Here is a 23,413-nt window from a genome sequence, read left to right on the forward strand (position 1 = left end):
ATTATCACAAAAATGCTAATAACTTTTGAGTAAATTAGACAATTGAAATGCAAATGGTCTCCCCGTATTCTTTGGGTCATGCCGAGAACATAGATACCAATTATGCCAAAATTGGCCATACTTCCTGTCCGCCATTTTGATTAATGTTGAAAACCTACTTTTTCGAACTCCTCCTAGACCGTTAGTCCGATTTTCACCAAATTTGACGTGAATCATCTTCAGACCATGCTGGCAAAAAGTTATGGATTTCGTGTCGATATACAAAACGGTTCTGATTTAGCGCATCAACGAATTTGCTGGAAGGGTGCCAAAATGCATTTGAGGCTGTATCTCTGCAACGCTTTGACATTTTTGCACCAAACTTTGTATGTGTCATCGCCACCTGACACTGACCATGCCACATAAATTTGGTAACAGCGCCACCTATTGGTCAAGAGTAATGAACCATTCATTAACTATGAATAATTACACTTATAAAAATGCTAGTAACTTTTTAATGCATTAGCCTATTGTAATGAAACTGGCCTCAAAATATTCCCTGGCTTATGCCGACAACATAGATACCATATATGCCAGAGTAAGCCGAACTTCCTGTCCGCCATTTTGATTTATGTTGAAAACCTACTTTTTCGAACTCCTCATCAACCGTTAGTCCGATTTTCACCAAAATTGACTCAGATGATCTGTAGACTGTACTGACAAAATGTTATGGATTTTGTATCGATAGACAAAACCGTTTTCGCATACCACAGCGACGAATTTGAGGCACAATGCCAAAATGACACTTGAGGCTGTATCTCTGCAATGCTTTGGCATATTGACACCAAACTTTGTTTGTGTCATTGAAAAGTCACACAGAGTACACCAAATTGACTTGATAACAGCACCACCTATTGGTCAATTTTGATAAGCCAGTAAATCATGCTACTAGAGGTTGTATTTATGATTTTTTTTAGCCATTTCAATTACAATCATCCTAAAATTGCTGTTATTGCTCATTAATGCATTTGGTGTGATGCTCCATGCCATGCTTAGCTCCTACATTTGCCGTTGGAGTGCTTGGCCCCGTAATTGCTGCTTGCAGCTATATTTATTATTATTATTATTATTATTCTTCCGACTGGGAGTCTATGGCAGCCCATAGAACCGAATGCGGGAAAGTTGTTTTGGTTTGACATTCTGATAGAGGACAGTGCCAACATTTAGTACACCAATTTTGGTGTGTCTAAGACATTCCCTCTAGCGCCACCAACTGTCCGAAATTTCACTTTAATTTTGTTAATAACTTTTTAACCGTAAGTCCAATCAACAAAATTCTTTTTTCCTCTGATTTCTGAGCTCATGCCGATTCGATTGCACCATATGCCGTCATTTTCCGTCATAGAAATTTGGCCGCCATTTTGAATTCTTTGAAAAACCTACTTTTTCGAACTCGTCCTAGACGGTTTGTCCGATTCACACGAAAATTGAACCAGATCATCTTCAGGCAGTGCTGACCAAAAGTTATGCAAATCAAATTGATTCGTCAAACCGTTTTCGAAAAACGCTCAAACAAATTTTACGAAACGCTTAGAAAAACAGTCGTAAGGCTGTATCTCTGCAACGATTTATCGTATTCAGACCAAACCTGGTACATGTCATAACAAGCATGACCAGAGGCTACTTGCTGCGTTTCGGCGCAGCGCCACCTACTGGTCCGGAGATATGAAAAATTGCTATTTTTGCTTATAACTTCTAAACAGTTTGTCCAAAAATCATAACATTGGTCTTGTAAGATTCAGGGCAACATGCCGAGTCGACTGATATCAAATTTTACCATTTCGGCCATTTTGTCTGTCGGCCATTTTGAATTTTGTGCTAAAATGCTGTATTTTCAGAACGCATCAACGGATTGTTACGAAACATGGTATGGGTCATCAGCACAATGTCCTGAAGGAGTGTGAGAAGTTTCGAAACAGCGCCACCTAGTGGTGATCATCCTTTTTTAAATGCTTATAACCTTGGGTGTGGTCGACTTATTTTCTCGAGACTCACCAAATTAGACTCCTGAAACCTTACAGAGTCCTACGATACCAAACATGCTAGGTTTCGCCTTACGGTTTGTGTAGCGTTGTGATTTAGCGCTTAAAAAACATCTGGCTATATCTTCGAAACCACTTGTCTGATCGAGACGAAACCACCGTCAGAAGTTCGGAAACATAGGTCGATAGCTACACGCCAATGCCCAAATGCCAAAATATTGATGGTAAGGTGTAGTAATATTCAATCAAAGTCAAGAGTCAGTCATTTTTTACGTGCTTTTTCATATAAATGTTTATAACTCTGAAGTAAATTGAGATATTTTCACCAAAATTGACACACATATGTATGGGCTCACTCTGAGCACACATAAAAAGAAATGGTGGGACTGAGCCTCTTGGTGGCGCTATAATAGAACAAAATATGAAATTATCATTGACTTCAATACAGTTTTGTGAAATAAAATGCAATACTAAACAAATGCATTGATGTAATATTACGAAACTCAGAATGTGCCAACAACACCATCCCCTGAAGGTACTCAAAATATTTTGAAACACCGCCACCTAGTGGTCAACAGTTATAACTCAATTTACATAAAGGCTAATAACTTTTGAATAAATCTGGCTATTGACATGACGCTGGCCTTTTTAGATTCCTTGGGTCAAGTCGAGAACATAGATACAAAGTTTTCCTTATTTGGCTGAACTTCCTGTCCGCCATTTTGATTAATGTTGAAAACTTACTTTTTCGAACTCCTCCTAGACCGTTAGTCAGATTTTCACCAAATTTGACGTGGATCATCTTCAGACCATGCTGGCAAAATGTTATGGATTTCGTTTCGATATACGAAACTGTTCTCATTTAGCGCATCAACGAAGCTGCTGGAAGGGTTCCAAAATGCATTTGAGGGTGTATCTCAGCAAAGCTTTGACATATTTGCACCAAACTTTGTATGTGTCATCGTCACCTCACACTGACCATTCCAAACTAATTTGGTAACAGCGCCACCTATTGGTTACACGTGATAAGCAAATAAATCCTATTACTAGTTGTTGTGTTTATTGTTTTCAAGCCATTTTGCCTAAAATAATCTTAAAACTTTCTTAATTACTCATTCCTGCCGTTCGTCTGAAGCTTGCTTCTGTAGTGCTTGGCCCCGTTATTGCTGCTTGCAGCTATATTTAGGGGCCAAGCACCGAAGGTGCGAAGGCACCTTTTGTGTTCGTTGGCGTTATTAGGGGCCAAGCACCGAAGGTGCGAGGCACCTATTGTTTTTGTTCCGGTTCTTATTAGGGGCCAAGCACCGAAGGTGCGTAGGCACCTATTGTTTTCGTTGGCGTTATTATTATTATTCTTCTTCTTCTTCCGCCGCAAGTCTATGGCAGCCCATAGAACCGTTTGCGGGAAAGTTGTATAATTTGGCACACTGATAGAGGACAGTCCCAACATTAACTATAGCAAATTTGAAGCCTCTAACTCCTACTCTCTAGCGCCACCACTTGTCCAAACTTTCAATATTTGTATGCTAATAACTTTTGAACCGTAAGCCAGAAAATGGAAATTCTTTTTTCCTCTGAATCCTTGGCTCAGGCCAAGTCGAATGAACCCTAAAATTCAAAAATCGCAAGGTTTAGTTTTTTCGCTATTTTCAATTATTCGAAAAACCTACTTTTTCGAACTCGTCCTAGACGGTTAGTCCGATTGCCACGAAAATTGGCTCAGATCATCTTCAGACCATGCTGGCAAAAAGTTATGGAATTCAAGTTGATTCGTCCAACTGTTGTCGAATGACACGTAAACAAATTTGACGAAAAGCACGCAAACATGCACGTGAGGCTATATCCCGGCAACGGTTTGTCATATTGAGACCAAACTTGGCGTGTGTTATAACAAGCATGAACTGAGACTACCTGCTGTGTTTCGACACAGCGCCACCTAGTGGTCAGGAGATATGAAAAATGCATATTTTGGCTTATAACTACTGAATGGTTTGGCCAAAAATCACACAACTGGTCTCTTTAGATTCAGTGAGTCATGTCGAGTCGAATGATATCCAATTTTCCTGTGTCGGCCATTTTAGGCGTCGGCCATTTTGAATTATGATTTAAAATGCTGTATTTTTTGAACGCAGCATCGTATCGTTTCGCAAATAATTACAAAAATATTCGGCTCCATGCCCTGAAGGTACTCAAAAAGTTTGGTGGCAGCGCCACCTTGTGGCCAATAGTTATAATGAAATATCACATAAACGCTAATAACTTTTGAATAAATTAGTCTATTAAAATTAAAATGGTCTCGCTATATTCTGTGGGTCATGCCGAGAGTATTGATACCAATAATGTGAAAATTGGCCTTACTTCCTGTCCGCCATTTTGCTTAATGTTGAAAACCTACTTTTTCGAACTCCTCCTAGACCGTTAGCCCAATTTTCACCAAATTTGACGTGAATCATCTTCAGACCATGCTGGCAAAAAGTTATGGATTTTGTGTCGATATACGTAACGGTTCTCATTTAGCGCATCAACGAATTTGCTGGAAGGGTGCCAAAATGCATTTGAGGCTGTATCTCTGCAACACTTTGACATATTTGCACCAAACTTTGTATGTGTCATCGCCACCTCACACTGACCATGCCACATAAATTTGGTAACAGCGCCACCTATTGGTCAAGAGTAATAAACCATTCATTAACCATGAGTAATTACACTTTTTAAAATGCTAATAACTTTTTAGTCCATTAGCCTATTGCAACGAAACTGGGCTCAAAATATTCCCTGGCTTATGCCGATAACATAGATACCAAATATGCCAGTGTTTACTGAAGTTCCGGTCCACCATTTTGATTTATGTGGAAAACCTACTTTTTCGAACTCCTCATGAACCGTATGTCCAATTTTCACCAAATTCGAATCAGATGATCTTCAGACTATGTTGACACAAAGTTATGGATTTTGTGTCGATAGACAAAACCGTTTTCGCATACCAAAGCGACGAAGTTGAAACACAATGACAAAATGACACTTGAGGCTGCATCTCTGGAATGCTGTGGCATATTAACACCAAACTTTGTGTGTGTCATTGAAAAGTCAAACAGAGTACACCAAATTGATTTCATAACAGTGCCACCTATTGGTCAAACTTTATAAGCCAAGTAATCATGCTACTAGAGGTGGTATTATGATTTTTTTTTTGCCATTTCAATTACAATAATTCCAAAATTACTGTTATTGCTCATTAATGTATTTGGTGTGATGCTTCATGCCATGCTTAGCTCCTACATTTGCCGTTGGAGTGCTTGGCCCCGTAATTGCTGCTTGCAGCTATATTTATTATTATTATTCTTCTTCCACCCCAAGTCTATGGTAGCCCATAGAACCGATTGCGGGAAAGTTGTATAATTTGGCACACTAATAGAGGACTGTCTGACCATTAACCGTAGCAAATTTGAAGTCTCTAACTCAAACTCTCTAGCGCCACCAATTGTCTAAACTTTCAAAAACTTGATGCTAATAACTCTTGAACCGTAAGCCACAAAATGAAAATTCTTTTTTCCTGTGATTCCTTGGCTCATGCCGAGTCGAATGGACACCGAAATTCAAAAATCGCAAGGCTTAGTTTTTTCGCTATCGTCAATTGTTCGTAAAACCTACTTTTTCGAACTCGTCCTAGGCCGTTGCACCGATTGTCACGAAAATTGAATCAGATAATCTTCAGACCATGCTGGCAAAAAGTTATGGAACTCAAGTTGATTTCTCAAACCGTTTCCGAATAGCTCATGAACGAATTCTTCGAAAAGCACGCAAACGTGAACGTGAGGCTATATCTCCGCAACGGTTTGGCCTATTGAGACCAATCTTGGTGGGTCTTATAACAACCATTCCCTGGGACTACCTGCAGTGTTTCGGCGCTGTGCCCCCTAGTGGTCAGGAGATACGAAAAATGCATGTTTTTGCTCATAACTTCTGAACGGTTTTGCCAAAAATCACAAAAGTGGTGTCTTTAGATTCAGTGCATCATTCCGAGTCGAATGATACCGAATTTTCCCAATTCGGCCATTTTGGGCGTCGGCCATTTTGGATTTAGTTGTAAATTGCTGTATCTTAAGAATGAAGTTCCGTATCATTTCGCAAATAATTACAAAAATGTCCGGCTCCATGCCCTGAATGTACACAAAAAAATTGGGGGCAGCGCCACCTTGTGGTCAATAGTTATAACGATTTTTTCGAAAAATGCTAATAACTTTTGCATACATTAGCCTATTGTAACAAAGCTGATGTTGATAGATTCCTTGGGTCATGCCGAGAACACCGATACCCCATTTGTCAATTTTGGCAAAATTTCCTGTCCGCCATTTTGATTCATGTTGAAAACCTACTTTTTCGAACTCCTCCTAGACCGTTGCTCAGATTTTCACCAAATTTGATTTGGATCATCTTCAGACCATGCTGGCAAAAAGTTATGGAATTTGTGTCGATACACATAACCGTTTTCAATTAGCGTACCAACTAATTTGCTGGAAAGATGCCAAACTGCATCTGAGGCTGTATCTCTACAAAGGTTGGAGATATTTACACAAAACTTAATATGTGACATTGTCACATCACATTGACCACGCCACATCATTTTGGTCACAGCGCCACCTATTGGTCAAGAGTAATAAACCAATCAATAACCGCTAATTATTACATTTCCAATAATGCTAATAACTTTTGATTGCATTAGCCTATTATCATGAAACATGTCTCAAAATGTTCCTTGGGACATGCCGACAACATGCATACCAATTATGTCATATTAAGCAAAACTTCCTATCCGCCATTTTGATTCATGTTGAAAACCTTTTTTTTTAAACTCATCCTCAACCGTTTGTCCGATTTTCACCAAAATTGAATCAGATCATCTTCAGACCGTGCTGACAAAAAGTTGTGGATTTCGTGTCAATAGACGAAACCGTTTTTGTACAGCGCTGCTTCAGATGTCAGGCATCTTCACAAAATGAGTCTGAGGCTATATCTCTGCAAAGCCCATTAGTGGTCTTCCAGTGACATCTAGTGGTCGTAAATGCAATTTATCATACAAGACTGTCTCTTTAACCTTTATAACTGTTATATGTTGTCTTAATTTCATTCCAAAGAAGCATACGCAATTTATGTATAATTTCACAGTCTAGATAATAGTACTGCACTGATTTTAAATAACCTAGATATGGCTGACAGTAAAAGAATAGAACAGAATTACAGACACACACAAACATGAAATGTTTAAACTACTATATTAATACTCAATAAGCATGCTTAAACCCACACACAGATGCACACATTTTGTTATATATATAGATAATTAAAATAAATGATGGGTGATAAAACCTATTGCAAGTCTTCTGTTTTTATGGGCTTCTATGTCATTTTTCAGGTTTCATTGCAATCATAATCTGGCATAATTATAAACATTAGATATATCTGTATGAATAAATTGGTAAACTTTGACTCAATGTGATCTGAAATGCTTGAACAGTAATATTAAATAATAGTAATATACATTTTTCTAGATGAATCCCTCAACAAGCCCATAAACTGTAATGTTTTAGTCTTTAGTGAGCTCATTAGTGGTCTTCCGGTGACATCTAGTGGTTATAATTGCAATTTTTTATTCAACACTGGGTTTTGAAGCTTTATAAATATTACAGTGTTCTTTTTTACCTAATCTCTGTTAAATTTTGCATGATTGTTTAGAAAAAATACAGATCTAATGCATGTGTGATTATATTACCCCCTTTTTTTTTTGCAGTTTAATGCCATTCACAACAGAAATCTTTTGTTTTTTAGGCCTGTTTAAATGTTATCTAACCAAAGGACAAAATACAACATATTTTTTCAAAGTTATTGATCTAGAGAGTCCTGAGAATATTACTGCAGTGGTTTGATCAACACTGAACAAAAAACCAGGTGACCCAAAACATTCAAATTCGCGGACCAATTTTATGAAAAAGGCTATAACTCGGGAACAAAATGATATATCTTCACCAAACTCAGAACTCATATGCATGAACAAAAACTTTAGTAAAATTATTATTTTTTCCATATCTGCCACTTGGTGGCGCTACAGGATGAAAAAAAACTAAAATGGCTATAACTAAGCAACCGCTGATCCAATCAACTTGAAAATTGGTATGGCCCAATGTGGCATAAGTGCTCTATGAGGAATTTCACTTATCTTAAAAAACATGGCCGCCATTGGCCAAACAACTTTAAGCATCTATTTGACAAGGTTAATGGAAGTCGATCGGAACGAAACTCGGTGGGCATGTTCGACTCATTGCCCTAAAGGTCTGTAAGTATTTTGAAAGAAATTGCCCACAACATTGTCACCTCCCACAGAACACAACAAAGCGATTTGATTACAGCGCCAACTATTTTCCAAAAATGATAATGCATCATTTTACTGGAGTTTTACTGGCTGTTTCAATTACACTCTTCCAATAATTGCTTTTCTTACTCGTTGCATTTGGTCTGATGCTCCATGCCATGCTTAGCTCCTCGCTGTGGAACTTTTATTAACGATTTTCAGCCATTTCAATTACAATCATGCAATTATTAATTTCATTATTCATTGTTGCATTTGGTCTGATGCTACATATGCTTAGCTCCTGATGTTGCCGCTGGAATGCTTGGCCCCGTGATTGCTGCTTGCAGCTATATTTAGGGGCCAAGCACCGAAGGTGCGAAGGCACCTATTGTGTTTGTTGGCGTTATTAGGGGCCAAGCACCGAAGGTGCGTAGGCACCTATTGTTTCCGTTGGCGTTATTATTATTATTCTGCTTCTTCTTCTTCTTCTTCTTCCGCCGCAAGTCTATGGCAGCCCATAGAACCGATTGCGGGAAAGTTGTATAATTTGGCACACTGATAGAGGACAGTCCCAGCATTAACTATAGCAAATTTGAAGTCTCTAACTCCAACTCTCTAGCGCCACCACTTGTCCAAACTTTCAATGTTTCTATGCTAATAACTTTTGAACCGTAAGCCAGAAAATGAAAATTCTTTTTTCTTCTGAATCCTTGGCTCATGCCAAGTCGAATGAACCCCAAAATTCAAAAATCGCAAGGTTTAGTTTTTTCGCTATTTTCAATTATTCGACAAACCTACTTTTTCGAACTCGTCCTAGACGGTTAGTCTGATTGCCACGAAAATTGTCTCAGATCATCTTCAGAACAGGCCGGCAAAAAGTTATGGAATTCAAGTTGATTCGTCCAACCGTTGTCGAATGACACGTAAACTAATTTGACGAAATGCACGCAAAAATGCACGTGAGGCTATATCTCGGCAACAGTTTGTCATATTGAGACCAAACTTGGTGTGTGTTTAAACAAGCATGAACTGAGACTACCTGCAGTGTTTCGACACAGCGCCACCTAGTGGTCAGGAGATATGAAAAATGCATATTTTGGCTTATAACTTCTGAATGGTTTGGCCAAAAATCACACAACTGGTCTCTTTAGATTCAGTGAGTCATCTCGAGTCGAATGATATCCAATTTTCCCGTGTCAGCCATTTTAGGCGTCGGCCATTTTGAATTATGTGTTAAAATGCTGTATTTTTTGAACGCAGCATCGTATCGTTTCGCAAATAATTACAAAAATATTCGGCTCCATGCCCTGAAGGTACTCAAAAAGTTTGGTGGCAGCGCCACCTTGTGGCCAATAGTTATAATGAAATATCACATAAATGCTAATAACTTTTGAATAATTTAGACTATTAAAATTAAAATGGTCTCGCTATATTCTGTGGGTCATGCCGAGAGCATTGATACCAATTATGTGAAAATTGGCCATACTTCCTGTCCGCCATTTTGCTTAATGTTGAAAACCTACTTTTTCGAACTCCTCCTAGACCGTTAGTCCAATTTTCACCAAATTTGACGTGAATCATCTTCAGACCATGCTGGCAAAAAGTTATGGATTTCGTGTCGATATACGAAACAGTTCTCATTTAGCGCATCAACGAATTTGCTGGAAGGGTGCCAAAATGCATTTGAGGCTGTATCTCTGCAACGCTTTGACATATTTGCACCAAATTTTGTATGTGTCATCGCCACCTCACACTGACCATGCCACAGAAATTTGGTGACAGCGCCACCTATTGGTCAAGAGTAATAAACCATTCATTAACCATGAATAATTACACTTGTAAAAATGCTAATAACTTTTTATTGCATTAGCCCATTCGAATGGAACTGGGCTCAAAATATTCCCTGGTTTATGCCGATAACATAGATACCAAATATACCATAGTAAGCTGAACTTCCGGTCCGCCATTTTGATTTATGTTGAAAACCTACTTTGTCGAACTCCTCATCAACCGTAGGTCCGATTTTCACCAAATTCGAATCAAATGATCTTCAGACTATGCTGACTCAAAGTTATGGCTTTTGAGTCGATAGACAAAACCATTTTCGCATACCACATCGACGAATTTGAGGCACAATGAGAAAATGACACTTGAGGCTGTATCCCTGGAATGCTTTGGCATATTGACACCAAACTTTGTGTGTGCCATTGAAAAGTCACACAGAGTACACCAAATTGATTTTATAACAGTGCCACCTATTGGTCAAGCTTGATAAGCCAAGTAATCATGCTACTAGAGGTGGTATTATGATTTTTTTTTTGCCATTTCAATTACAATAATTCCAAAATTGCTGTTATTGCTCATTAATGAATTTGGTGTGATGCTTCATGCGATGCTTAGCTCCTACATTTGCCGTTGGAGTGCTTGGCCCCGTAATTGCTGCTTGCAGCTATATTTATTCTTCTTCTTCTTCCACCCCAAGTCTATGGTAGCCCATAGAACCGATTGCGGGAAAGTTGTATAATTTGGCACACTAATAGAGGACTGTCTGAACATTAACCATAGCAAATTTGAAGTCTCTAACTCAAACTCTCTAGCGCCACCAATTGTCTAAACTTTCAAAAACTTGATGCTAATAACTCTTGAACCGTAAGCCACAAAATGAAAATTCTTTTTTCCTGTGATTCCTTGGCTCATGCCGAGTCGAATGGACACCGAAATTCAAAAATCGCAAGGCTTAGTTTTTTCGCTATCGTCAATTGTTCGTAAAACCTACTTTTTCGAACTCGTCCTAGGCCGTTGCACCGATTGTCACGAAAATTGAATCAGATAATCTTGAGACCATGCTGGCAAAAAGTTATGGAATTCAAGTTGATTTCTCAAACCGTTTCCGAATAGCTCATGAACGAATTCTTCGAAAAGCACGCAAACGTGAACGTGAGGCTATATCTCCGCAACGGTTTGGCCTATTGAGACCAATCTTGGTGGGTCTTATAACAACCATTCCCTGGGACTACCTGCAGTGTTTCGGCGCTGTGCCCCCTAGTGGTCAGGAGATATGAAAAATGCATGTTTTTGCTCATAACTTCTGAACGGTTTTGCCAAAAATCACAAAAGTGGTGTCTTTAGATTCAGTGCATCATTCCGAGTCGAATGATACCAAATTTTCCCAATTCGGCCATTTTGGGCGTCGGCCATTTTGGATTTAGTTGTAAATTGCTGTATCTTAAGAATGAAGTTCCGTATCGTTTCGCAAATAATTACAAAAATGTCCGGCTCCATGCCCTGAATGTACACAAAAAAATTGGGGGCAGCGCCACCTTGTGGTCAATAGTTATAACGATTTTTTCGAAAAATGCTAATAACTTTTGCATACATTAGCCTATTGTAACAAAGCTGATGTTGATAGATTCCTTGGGTCATGCCGAGAACACCGATACCCCATTTGTCAATTTTGGCAAAATTTCCTGTCCGCCATTTTGATTCATGTTGAAAACCTACTTTTTCGAACTCCTCCTAGACCGTTGCTCAGATTTTCACCAAATTTGATTTGGATCATCTTCAGACCATGCTGGCAAAAAGTTATGGAATTTGTGTCGATACACGTAACCGTTTTCAATTAGCGTACCAACGAATTTGCTGGAAAGATGCCAAACTGCATCTGAGGCTGTATCTCTGCAAAGGTTGGAGATATTTACACAAAACTTAATATGTGACATTGTCACATCACATTGACCACGCCACATCATTTTGGTCACAGCGCCACCTATTGGTCAAGAGTAATAAACCAATCAATAACCGCTAATTATTACATTTCCAATAATGCTAATAACTTTTGATTGCATTAGCCTATTATCATGAAACATGTCTCAAAATGTTCCTTGGGACATGCCGACAACATACATACCAATTATGTCATATTAAGCAAAACTTCCTGTCCGCCATTTTGATTCATGTTGAAAACCTTTTTTTTTAAACTCATCCTCAACCGTTTGTCTGATTTTCACCAAAATTGAATCAGATCATCTTCAGACCGTGCTGACAAAAAGTTATGGATTTCGTGTCAATAGACGAAACCGTTTTTGTACAGCGCTGCTTCAGATGTCAGGCATCTTCACAAAATGAGTCTGAGGCTATATCTCTGCAAAGCCCATTAGTGGTCTTCCAGTGACATCTAGTGGTCGTAAATGCAATTTATCATACAACACTGTCTCTTTAACCTTTATAACTGTTATATGTTGTCTTAATTTCATTCCAAAGAAGCATACGCAATTTATGTATAATTTCACAGTCTAGATAATAGTACTGCACTGATTTTAAATAACCTAGATATGGCTGACAGTAAAAGAATAGAACAGAATTACAGACACACACTAACATGAAATGTTTAAACTACTATATTAATACTCAATAAGCATGCTTAAACCCACACTCAGATGCACACATTTTGTTATATATATAGATAATTAAAATAAATGATGGGTGATAAAACCTATTGCAAGTCTTCTGTTTTTATGGGCTTCTATGTCATTTTTCAGGTTTCATTGCAATCATAATCTGGCATAATTATAAACATTAGATATATCTGTATGAATAAATTGGTAAACTTTGACTCAATGTGATCTGAAATGCTTGAACAGTAATATTAAATAATAGTAATATACATTTTTTCTAGATGAATCCCTCAACAAGCCCATAAACTGTAATGTTTTAGTCTTTAGTGAGCTCATTAGTGGTCTTCCGGTGACATCTAGTGGTTATAATTGCAATTTTTTATTCAACACTGGGTTTTGAAGCTTTATAAATATTACAGTGTTCTTTTTTACCTAATCTCTGTTAAATTTTGCACGATTGTTTAGAAAAAATACAGATCTAATGCATGTGTGATTATATTACCCCTTTTTTTTTTGCAGTTTAATGCCATTCACAACAGAAATCTTTTGTTTTTTAGGCCTGTTTAAATGTTATCTAACCAAAGGACAAAATACAACATATTTTTTCAAAGTTATTGATCTAGAGAGTCCTGAGAATATTACTGAAGTGGTTTGATCAAGACTGAACAAAAAACCAGGTGACCCAAAACATTCAAATTCGTGGACCAATTTTATGAAAAAGGCTATAACTCGGGAACAAATTGAGATATCTTCACCAAACTCAGAACTCATATGCATGAACAAAAACTTTAGTCAAATTATTTTTTTTTTCCATATCTGCCACTTGGTGGCGCTACAGGATGAAAAAAAAAAACTAAAATTGCTATAACTAAGCAACCGCTGATCCAATCAACTTGAAAATTGGTATGGCCCAATGTGGCATAAGTGCTCTATGAGGAATTTCACTTATCTTAAAAAACATGGCCGCCATTGGCCAAACAACTTTAAGCACCTATTTGACAAGGTTAATGGAAGTCGATCGGATCGAAACTCGGTGGGCATGTTCGACTCATTGCCCTAAAGGTCTGTAAGTATTTTGAAAGAAATTGCCCACAACATTGTCACCTCCCACAGAACACAACAAAGCGATTTGATTACAGCGCCAACTATTTTCCAAAAATGATAATGCATCATTTTACTGGAGTTTTACTGGCTGTTTCAATTACACTCTTCCAATAATTGCTTTTCTTACTCGTTGCATTTGGTCTGATGCTACATATGCTTAGCTCCTGATGTTGCCGCTGGAATGCTTGGCCCCGTGATTGCTGCTTGCAGCTATATTTCTTCTTCTTCTTCTTCTTCTTCTTCCGCCGCAAGTCTATGGCAGCCCATAGAACCGATTGCGGGAAAGTTGTATAATTTGGCACACTGATAGAGGACAGTCCCAACATTAACTATAGCAAATTTGAAGCCTCTAACTCCTACTCTCTAGCGCCACCACTTGTCCAAACTTTCAATGTTTGTATGCTAATAACTTTTGAACCGTAAGCCAGAAAATGGAAATTCTTTTTTCCTCTGAATCCTTGGCTCAGGCCAAGTCGAATGAACCCTAAAATTCAAAAATCGCAAGGTTTAGTTTTTTCGCTATTTTCAATTATTCGAAAAACCTACTTTTTCGAACTCGTCCTAGACGGTTAGTCCGATTGCCACGAAAATTGGCTCAGATCATCTTCAGACCATGCTGGCAAAAAGTTATGGAATTCAAGTTGATTCGTCTAACTGTTGTCGAATGACACGTAAACAAATTTGACGAAAAGCACGCAAACATGCACGTGAGGCTATATCCCGGCAACGGTTTGTCATATTGAGACCAAACTTGGCGTGTGTTATAACAAGCATGAACTGAGACTACCTGCTGTGTTTCGACACAGCGCCACCTAGTGGTCAGGAGATATGAAAAATGCATATTTTGGCTTATAACTACTGAATGGTTTGGCCAAAAATCACACAACTGGTCTCTTTAGATTCAGTGAGTCATGTCGAGTCAAATGATATCCAATTTTCCTGTGTCGGCCATTTTAGGCGTCGGCCATTTTGAATTATGTTTCAAAATGCTGTATTTTTTGAACGCAGCATCGTATCGTTTCGCAAATAATTACAAAAATATTCGGCTCCATGCCCTGAAGGTACTCAAAAAGTTTGGTGGCAGCGCCACCTTGTGGCCAATAGTTATAATGAAATATCACATAAACGCTAATAACTTTTGAATAAATTAGTCTATTAAAATTAAAATGGTCTCGCTATATTCTGTGGGTCATGCCGAGAGTATTGATACCAATAATGTGAAAATTGGCCTTACTTCCTGTCCGCCATTTTGCTTAATGTTGAAAACCTACTTTTTCGAACTCCTCCTAGACCGTTGCTCAGATTTTCACCAAATTTGACGTGAATCATCTTCAGACCATGCTGGCAAAAAGTTATGGATTTTGTGTCGATATACGTAACGGTTCTCATTTAGCGCATCAACGAATTTGCTGGAAGGGTGCCAAAATGCATTTGAGGCTGTATCTCTGCAACACTTTGACATATTTGCACCAAACTTTGTATGTGTCATCGCCACCTCACACTGACCATGCCACATAAATTTGGTAACAGCGCCACCTATTGGTCAAGAGTAATAAACCATTCATTATCCATGAGTAATTACACTTTTTAAAATGCTAATAACTTTTTAGTCCATTAGCCTATTGCAACGAAACTGGGCTCAAAATATTCCCTGGCTTATGCCGATAACATAGATACCAAATATGCCAGTGTTTACTGAAGTTCCGGTCCACCATTTTGATTTATGTGGAAAACCTACTTTTTCGAACTCCTCATGAACCGTATGTCCAATTTTCACCAAATTCGAATCAGATGATCTTCAGACTATGTTGACACAAAGTTATGGATTTTGTATCGATAGACAAAACCGTTTTTGCATACCACAGCGACGAATTTGAGGCACAATGCCAAAATGACACTTGAGGCTGTATCTCTGCAATGCTTTGGCATATTGACACCAAACTTTGTTTGTGTCATTGAAAAGTCACACAGAGTACACCAAATTGACTTGATAACAGCACCACCTATTGGTCAATTTTGATAAGCCAGTAGATCATGCTACTAGAGGTTGTATTTATGATTTTTTTAGCCATTTCAATTACAATAATCCTAAAATTGCTGTTATTGCTCATTAATGCATTTGGTGTGATGCTCCATGCCATGCTTAGCTCCTACATTTGCCGTTGGAGTGCTTGGCCCCGTAATTGCTGCTTGCAGCTATATTTATTAGGGGCCAAGCACCGAAGGTGCGAAGGCACCTATTGTGTTTGTTGGCGTTATTATTCTTCTTCTTCTTCCACCCCAAGTCTATGGTAGCCCATAGAACCGATTGCGGGAAAGTTGTATAATTTGGCACACTAATAGAGGACTGTCTGAACATTAACCGTAGCAAATTTGAAGTCTCTAACTCAAACTCTCTAGCGCCACCAATTGTCTAAACTTTCGAAAACTTGATGCTAATAACTCTTGAACCGTAAGCCACAAAATGAAAATTCTTTTTTCCTGTGATTCCTTGGCTCATGCCGAGTCGAATGGACACCGAAATTCAAAAATCGCAAGGCTTAGTTTTTTCGCTATCGTCAATTGTTCGTAAAACCTACTTTTTCGAACTCGTCCTAGGCCGTTGCACCGATTGTCACGAAAATTGAATCAGATAATCTTCAGACCATGCTGGCAAAAAGTTATGGAATTCAAGTTGATTTCTCAAACCGTTTCCGAATAGCTCATGAACGAATTCTTCGAAAAGCACGCAAACGTGAACGTGAGGCTATATCTCCGCAACGGTTTGGCCTATTGAGACCAATCTTGGTGGGTCTTATATCAACCATTCCCTGGGACTACCTGCAGTGTTTCGGCGCTGTGCCCCCTAGTGGTCAGGAGATATGAAAAATGCATGTTTTTGCTCATAACTTCTGAACGGTTTTGCCAAAAATCACAAAAGTGGTGTCTTTAGATTCAGTGCATCATTCCGAGTCGAATGATACCGGATTTTCCCAATTCGGCCATTTTGGGCGTCGGCCATTTTGAATTTAGTTGTAAATTGCTGTATCTTAAGAATGAAGTTCCGTATCGTTTCGCAAATAATTACAAAAATGTCCGGCTCCATGCCCTGAATGTACACAAAAAAATTGGGGGCAGCGCCACCTTGTGGTCAATAGTTATAACGATTTTTTCGAAAAATGCTAATAACTTTTGCATACATTAGCCTATTGTAACAAAACTGATGTTGATAGATTCCTTGGGTCATGCCGAGAACACCGATACCCCATTTGTCAATTTTGGCAAAATTTCCTGTCCGCCATTTTGATTCATGTTGAAAACCTACTTTTTCGAACTCCTCCTAGACCGTTGCTCAGATTTTCACCAAATTTGATTTGGATCATCTTCAGACCATGCTGGCAAAAAGTTATGGAATTTGTGTCGATACACGTAACCGTTTTCAATTAGCGTACCAACGAATTTGCTGGAAAGATGCCAAACTGCATCTGAGGCTGTATCTCTGCAAAGGTTGGAGATATTTACACAAAACTTAATATGTGACATTGTCACATCACATAGACCACGCCACATCATTTTGGTCACCGCGCCACCTATTGGACAAGAGTAATAAACCAATCAATAACCGCTAATTATTACATTTCCAATAATGCTAATAACTTTTGATTGCATTAGCCTATTATCATGAAACATGTCTCAAAATGTTCCTTGGGACATGCCGACAACATACATACCAATTATGTCATATTAAGCAAAACTTCCTGTCCGCCATTTTGATTCATGTTGAAAACCTTTTTTTTTAAACTCATCCTCAACCGTTTGTCTGATTTTCACCAAAATTGAATCAGATCATCTTCAGACCGTGCTGACAAAAATTTATGGATTTCGTGTCAATAGACGAAACCGTTTTTGTACAGCGCTGCTTCAGATGTCAGGCATCTTCACAAAATGAGTCTGAGGCTATATCTCTGCAAAGCTTTGTTGTAATTAAACTATTATATGAATAATCAATAAGCATGATCACACACACACACACAGAGAGAAGTACATGCCCACACATTTTGTTGTATGTAGATATTTGAAATAAATTATAGGTGACACACAACTCACAGAAAGACTTATTTTCTTACATTTCTATGTCAGGTTTCATTGCATTCATATTCTGACATAATAGTAAACATTTGATATACATGTATGAATAAATTGTTGAACTTTCACTCAATGTGATCTTAAATGCTTGAACAGTAATATTAAATAATAGTAATATATATTTTTCTAGATGAATCAATCATCGAGACAATGAACTGTAATGTTTTAGTCTTTAGTGAGCCCATTAGTGGTCTTCCAGTGACATCTAGTGGTCGTAAATGCAATTTATCATACAACACTGTCTCTTTAACCTTTATAACTGTTATGTGTTGTCTTAATTTCATTCCAAAGAAGCATACGCAATTTATGTATAATTTCACAGTCTAGATAATAGTACTGCACTGATTTTAAATAACCTAGATATGGCTGACAGTAAAAGAATAGAACAGAATTACAGACACACACAAACATGAAATGTTTAAACTACTATATTAATACTCAATAAGCATGCTTAAACCCACACACAGATGCACACATTTTGTTATATATATAGATAATTAAAATAAATGATGGGTGATAAAACCTATTGCAAGTCTTCTGTTTTTATGGGCTTTTATGTCATTTTTCAGGTTTCATTGCAATCATAATCTGGCATAATTATAAATATTAGATATATCTGTATGAATAAATTGGTAAACTTTGACTCAATGTGATCTGAAATGCTTGAACAGTAATATTAAATAATATTAATATACATTTTTTCTAGATGAATCCCTCAACAAGCCCATAAACTGTAATGTTTTAGTCTTTAGTGAGCTCATTAGTGGTCTTCCGGTGACATCTAGTGGTTATAATTGCAATTTTTTATTCAACACTGGGTTTTGAAGCTTTATAAATATTACAGTGTTCTTTTTTTTACCTAATCTCTGTTAAATTTTGCATGATTGTTTAGAAAAAATACAGATCTAATGCATGTGTGGTTATGTTACCCCTTTTTTTTTGCAGTTTAATGCCATTCACAACAGAAATCTTTTGTTTTTTAGGCCTGTTTAACTGTTATAGCACCAGCTATTTGCTGATCTTAATGAAACTTTGCATGCTTGGTGGGTCATCTTTCACATGTTATAACCAAGTTTCATAAAGTTTTGAGTTTTTGTTTCAGTTTTATAGGCTTTAGGTTAAATGTGGCCACGGCCCTTTCCTAAATGACCTCTTATAGCTAACCAAAGGACAAAATGCAACATATTTTTGAAAATTATTGATCTAGAGAGTCCAGAGAATATTATTGCAGTGGTTTGATCAAGACTGAACAAAAAACCAGGTGACCCAAAACATTCAAATTCGTGGACCAATTTTATGAAAAAGGCTATAACTCGGGAACAAAATGAGATATCTTCACCAAACTCAGAACTCATATGCATGAACAAAAACTTTAGTCAAATTATTTTTTTTTCCATATCTGCCACTTGGTGGCGCTACAGGATGAAAAAAAAAACTAAAATGGCTATAACTAAGCAACCGCTGATCCAATCAACTTGAAAATTGATATGGCCCAATGTGGCACAAGTGCTCTATGAGGAATTTCACTTATCTTAAAAAACATGGCCGCCATTGGCCAAACAACTTTAAGCACCTATTTGACAAGGTTAATAGAAGTCGATCGGAACGAAACTCGGTGGGCATGTTCGACTCATTGCCCTAAAGGTCTGTAAGTATTTTGAAAGAAATTGCCCACAACATTGTCACCTCCCACAGAACACAACAAAGCAATTTGATTACAGCGCCAACTATTTTCCAAAAATGATAATGCATCATTTTACTGGAGTTTTACTGGCTGTTTCAATTACACTCTTCCAATAATTGCTTTTCTTACTCGTTGCATTTGGTCTGATGCTCCATGCCATGCTTAGCTCCTCGCTGTGGAACTTTTATTAACGATTTTCAGCCATTTCAATTACAATCATGCAATTATTAATTTCATTATTCATTGTTGCATTTGGTCTGATGCTACATATGCTTAGCTCCTGATGTTGCCGCTGGAATGCTTGGCCCCGTGATTGCTGCTTGCAGCTATATTTAGGGGCCAAGCACCGAAGGTGCGAAGGCACCTATTGTGTTTGTTGGCGTTATTATTATTCTTCTTCTTCCACCCCAAGTCTATGGTAGCCCATAGAACCGATTGCGGGAAAGTTGTATAATTTGGCACACTAATAGAGGACTGTCTGAACATTAACCGTAGCAAATTTGAAGTCTCTAACTCAAACTCTCTAGCGCCACCAATTGTCTAAACTTTCAAAAACTTGATGCTAATAACTCTTGAACCGTAAGCCACAAAATGAAAATTCTTTTTTCCTGTGATTCCTTGGCTCATGCCGAGTCGAATGGACACCGAAATTCAAAAATCGCAAGGCTTAGTTTTTTCGCTATCGTCAATTGTTCGTAAAACCTACTTTTTCGAACTCGTCCTAGGCCGTTGCACCGATTGTCACGAAAATTGAATCAGATAATCTTCAGACCATGCTGGCAAAAAGTTATGGAATTCAAGTTGATTTCTCAAACCGTTTCCGAATAGCTCATGAACGAATTCTTCGAAAAGCACGCAAACGTGAACGTGAGGCTATATCTCCGCAACGGTTTGGCCTATTGAGACCAATCTTGGTGGGTCTTATAACAACCATTCCCTGGGACTACCTGCAGTGTTTCGGCGCTGTGCCCCCTAGTGGTCAGGAGATATGAAAAATGCATGTTTTTGCTCATAACTTCTGAACGGTTTTGCCAAAAATCACAAAAGTGGTGTCTTTAGATTCAGTGCATCATTCCGAGTCGAATGATACCGAATTTTCCCAATTCGGCCATTTTGGGCGTCGGCCATTTTGGATTAAGTTGTAAATTGCTGTATCTTAAGAATGGAGTTCCGTATCGTTTCGCAAATAATTACAAAAATGTCCGGCTCCATGCCCTGAATGTACACAAAAAAATTGGGGGCAGCGCCACCTTGTGGTCAATAGTTATAACGATTTTTTCGAAAAATGCTAATAACTTTTGCATACATTAGCCTATTGTAACAAAGCTGATGTTGATAGATTCCTTGGGTCATGCCGAGAACACCGATACCCCATTTGTCAATTTTGGCAAAATTTCCTGTCCGCCATTTTGATTCATGTTGAAAACATACTTTTTCGAACTCCTCCTAGACCGTTGCTCAGATTTTCACCAAATTTGATTTGGATCATCTTCAGACCATGCTGGCAAAAAGTTATGGAATTTGTGTCGATACACGTAACCATTTTCAATTAGCGTACCAACGAATTTGCTGGAAAGATGCCAAACTGCATCTGAGGCTGTATCTCTTCAAAGGTTGGAGATATTTACACAAAACTTAATATGTGACATTGTCACATCACATTGACCACGCCACATCATTTTGGTCACAGCGCCACCTATTGGTCAAGAGTAATAAACCAATCAATAACCGCTAATTATTACATTTCCAATAATGCTAATAACTTTTGATTGCATTAGCCTATTATCATGAAACATGTCTCAAAATGTTCCTTGGGATATGCCGACAACATACATACCAATTATGTCATATTAAGCAAAACTTCCTGTCCGCCATTTTGATTCATGTTGAAAACCTTTTTTTTTAAACTCATCCTCAACCGTTTGTCTGATTTTCACCAAAATTGAATCAGATCATCTTCAGACCGTGCTGACAAAAAGTTATGGATTTCGTGTCAATAGACGAAACCGTTTTTGTACAGCGCTGCTTCAGATGTCAGGCATCTTCACAAAATGAGTCTGAGGCTATATCTCTGCAAAGCCCATTAGTGGTCTTCCAGTGACATCTAGTGGTCGTAAATGCAATTTATCATACAACACTGTCTCTTTAACCTTTATAACTGTTATATGTTGTCTTAATTTCATTCCAAAGAAGCATACGCAATTTATGTATAATTTCACAGTCTAGATAATAGTACTGCACTGATTTTAAATAACCTAGATATGGCTGACAGTAAAAGAATAGAACAGAATTACAGACACACACAAACATGAAATGTTTAAACTAGTATATTAATACTCAATAAGCATGCTTAAACCCACACACAGATGCACACATTTTGTTATATATATAGATAATTAAAATAAATGATGGGTGATAAAACCTATTGCAAGCCTTCTGTTTTTATGGGCTTCTATGTTATTTTTCAGGTTTCATTGCAATCATAATCTGGCATAATTATAAACATTAGATATATCTGTATGAATAAATTGGTAAACTTTGACTCAATGTGATCTGAAATGCTTGAACAGTAATATTAAATAATAGTAATATACATTTTTTCTAGATGAATCCCTCAACAAGCCCATTAACTGTAATGTTTTAGTCTTTAGTGAGCTCATTAGTGGTCTTCCGGTGACATCTAGTGGTTATAATTGCAATTTTTTATTCAACACTGGGTTTTGAAGCTTTATAAATATTACAGTGTTCTTTTGTACCTAATCTCTGTTAAATTTTGCATGATTGTTTAGAAAAAAATACAGATCTAATGCATGTGTGATTATATTACCCTTTTTTTTTGCAGTTTAATGCCATTCACAACAGAAATCTTTTGTTTTTTAGGCCATTTTAACTGTTATAGCACCAGCTATTTTCTGATCTTAATGAAACTTTGCATGCTTGGTGGGTCATCTTTCACATGTTATAACCAAGTTTCATAAAGTTTTGAGTTTTTGTTTCAGTTTTATAGGCTTTAGGTTACATGTGGCCACGGCCCTTTCCTAAATGACCTCTTATAGCTAACCAAAGGACAAAATGCAACATATTTTTGAAAATTATTGATCTAGAGAGTCCAGAGAATATTATTGCAGTGGTTTGATCAAGACTGAGCAAAAAACCAGGTGACCCAAAACATTCAAATTCGTGGACCAATTTTATGAAAAAGGCTATAACTCGGGAACAAAATGAGATATCTTCACCAAACTCAGAACTCATATGCATGAACGAAAACTTTAGTCAAATTATTATTTTTTTTCCATATCTGCCACTTGGTGGCGCTACAGGATGAAAAAAAATCAAATGGCTATAACTAAGCAACCGTTGATCCAATCAACTTGAAAATTGATATGGCCCAATGTGGCACAAGTGCTCTATGAGGAATTTCACTTATCTTAAAAAACATGGCCGCCATTGGCCAAACAACTTTAAGCACCTATTTGACAAGGTTAATGGAAGTCGATCGGAACGAAACTCGGTGGGCATGTTCGACTCATTGCCCTAAAGGTCTGTAAGTATTTTGAAAGAAATTGCCCACAACATTGTCACCTCCCACAGAACACAACAAAGCGATTTGATTACAGCGCCACCTATTTTCCAAAAATGATAATGCATCATTTTACTGGAGTTTTACTGGCTGTTTCAATTACACTCTTCCAATAATTGCTTTTCTTACTCGTTGCATTTGGTCTGATGCACCATGCCA

General features: G+C 37.7%; 2 long non-coding RNA genes across 2 annotated transcripts in view; both read right to left on the bottom strand.

The window, feature by feature from the left end:
- The window catches only part of LOC127968395 (uncharacterized), a 114,743-nt gene that overhangs the window by 81,013 nt on the left and 10,317 nt on the right, over positions 1-23,413 (bottom strand). The gene's annotated exons all lie outside the window — the stretch shown is intronic.
- Positions 256-22,773, bottom strand: LOC127968393 (uncharacterized). The gene is made up of 3 exons (XR_008155965.1): positions 22,502-22,773; positions 4,641-7,794; positions 256-382 (listed from the first exon to the last, which is right to left on the bottom strand). It is a non-coding gene; the product is annotated as an uncharacterized LOC127968393 (long non-coding RNA).

The sequence above is a fragment of the Carassius gibelio genome, chromosome B11 (assembly GCF_023724105.1).
Source record: "Carassius gibelio isolate Cgi1373 ecotype wild population from Czech Republic chromosome B11, carGib1.2-hapl.c, whole genome shotgun sequence".
NCBI classification, from domain to species: domain Eukaryota; kingdom Metazoa; phylum Chordata; class Actinopteri; order Cypriniformes; family Cyprinidae; genus Carassius; species Carassius gibelio.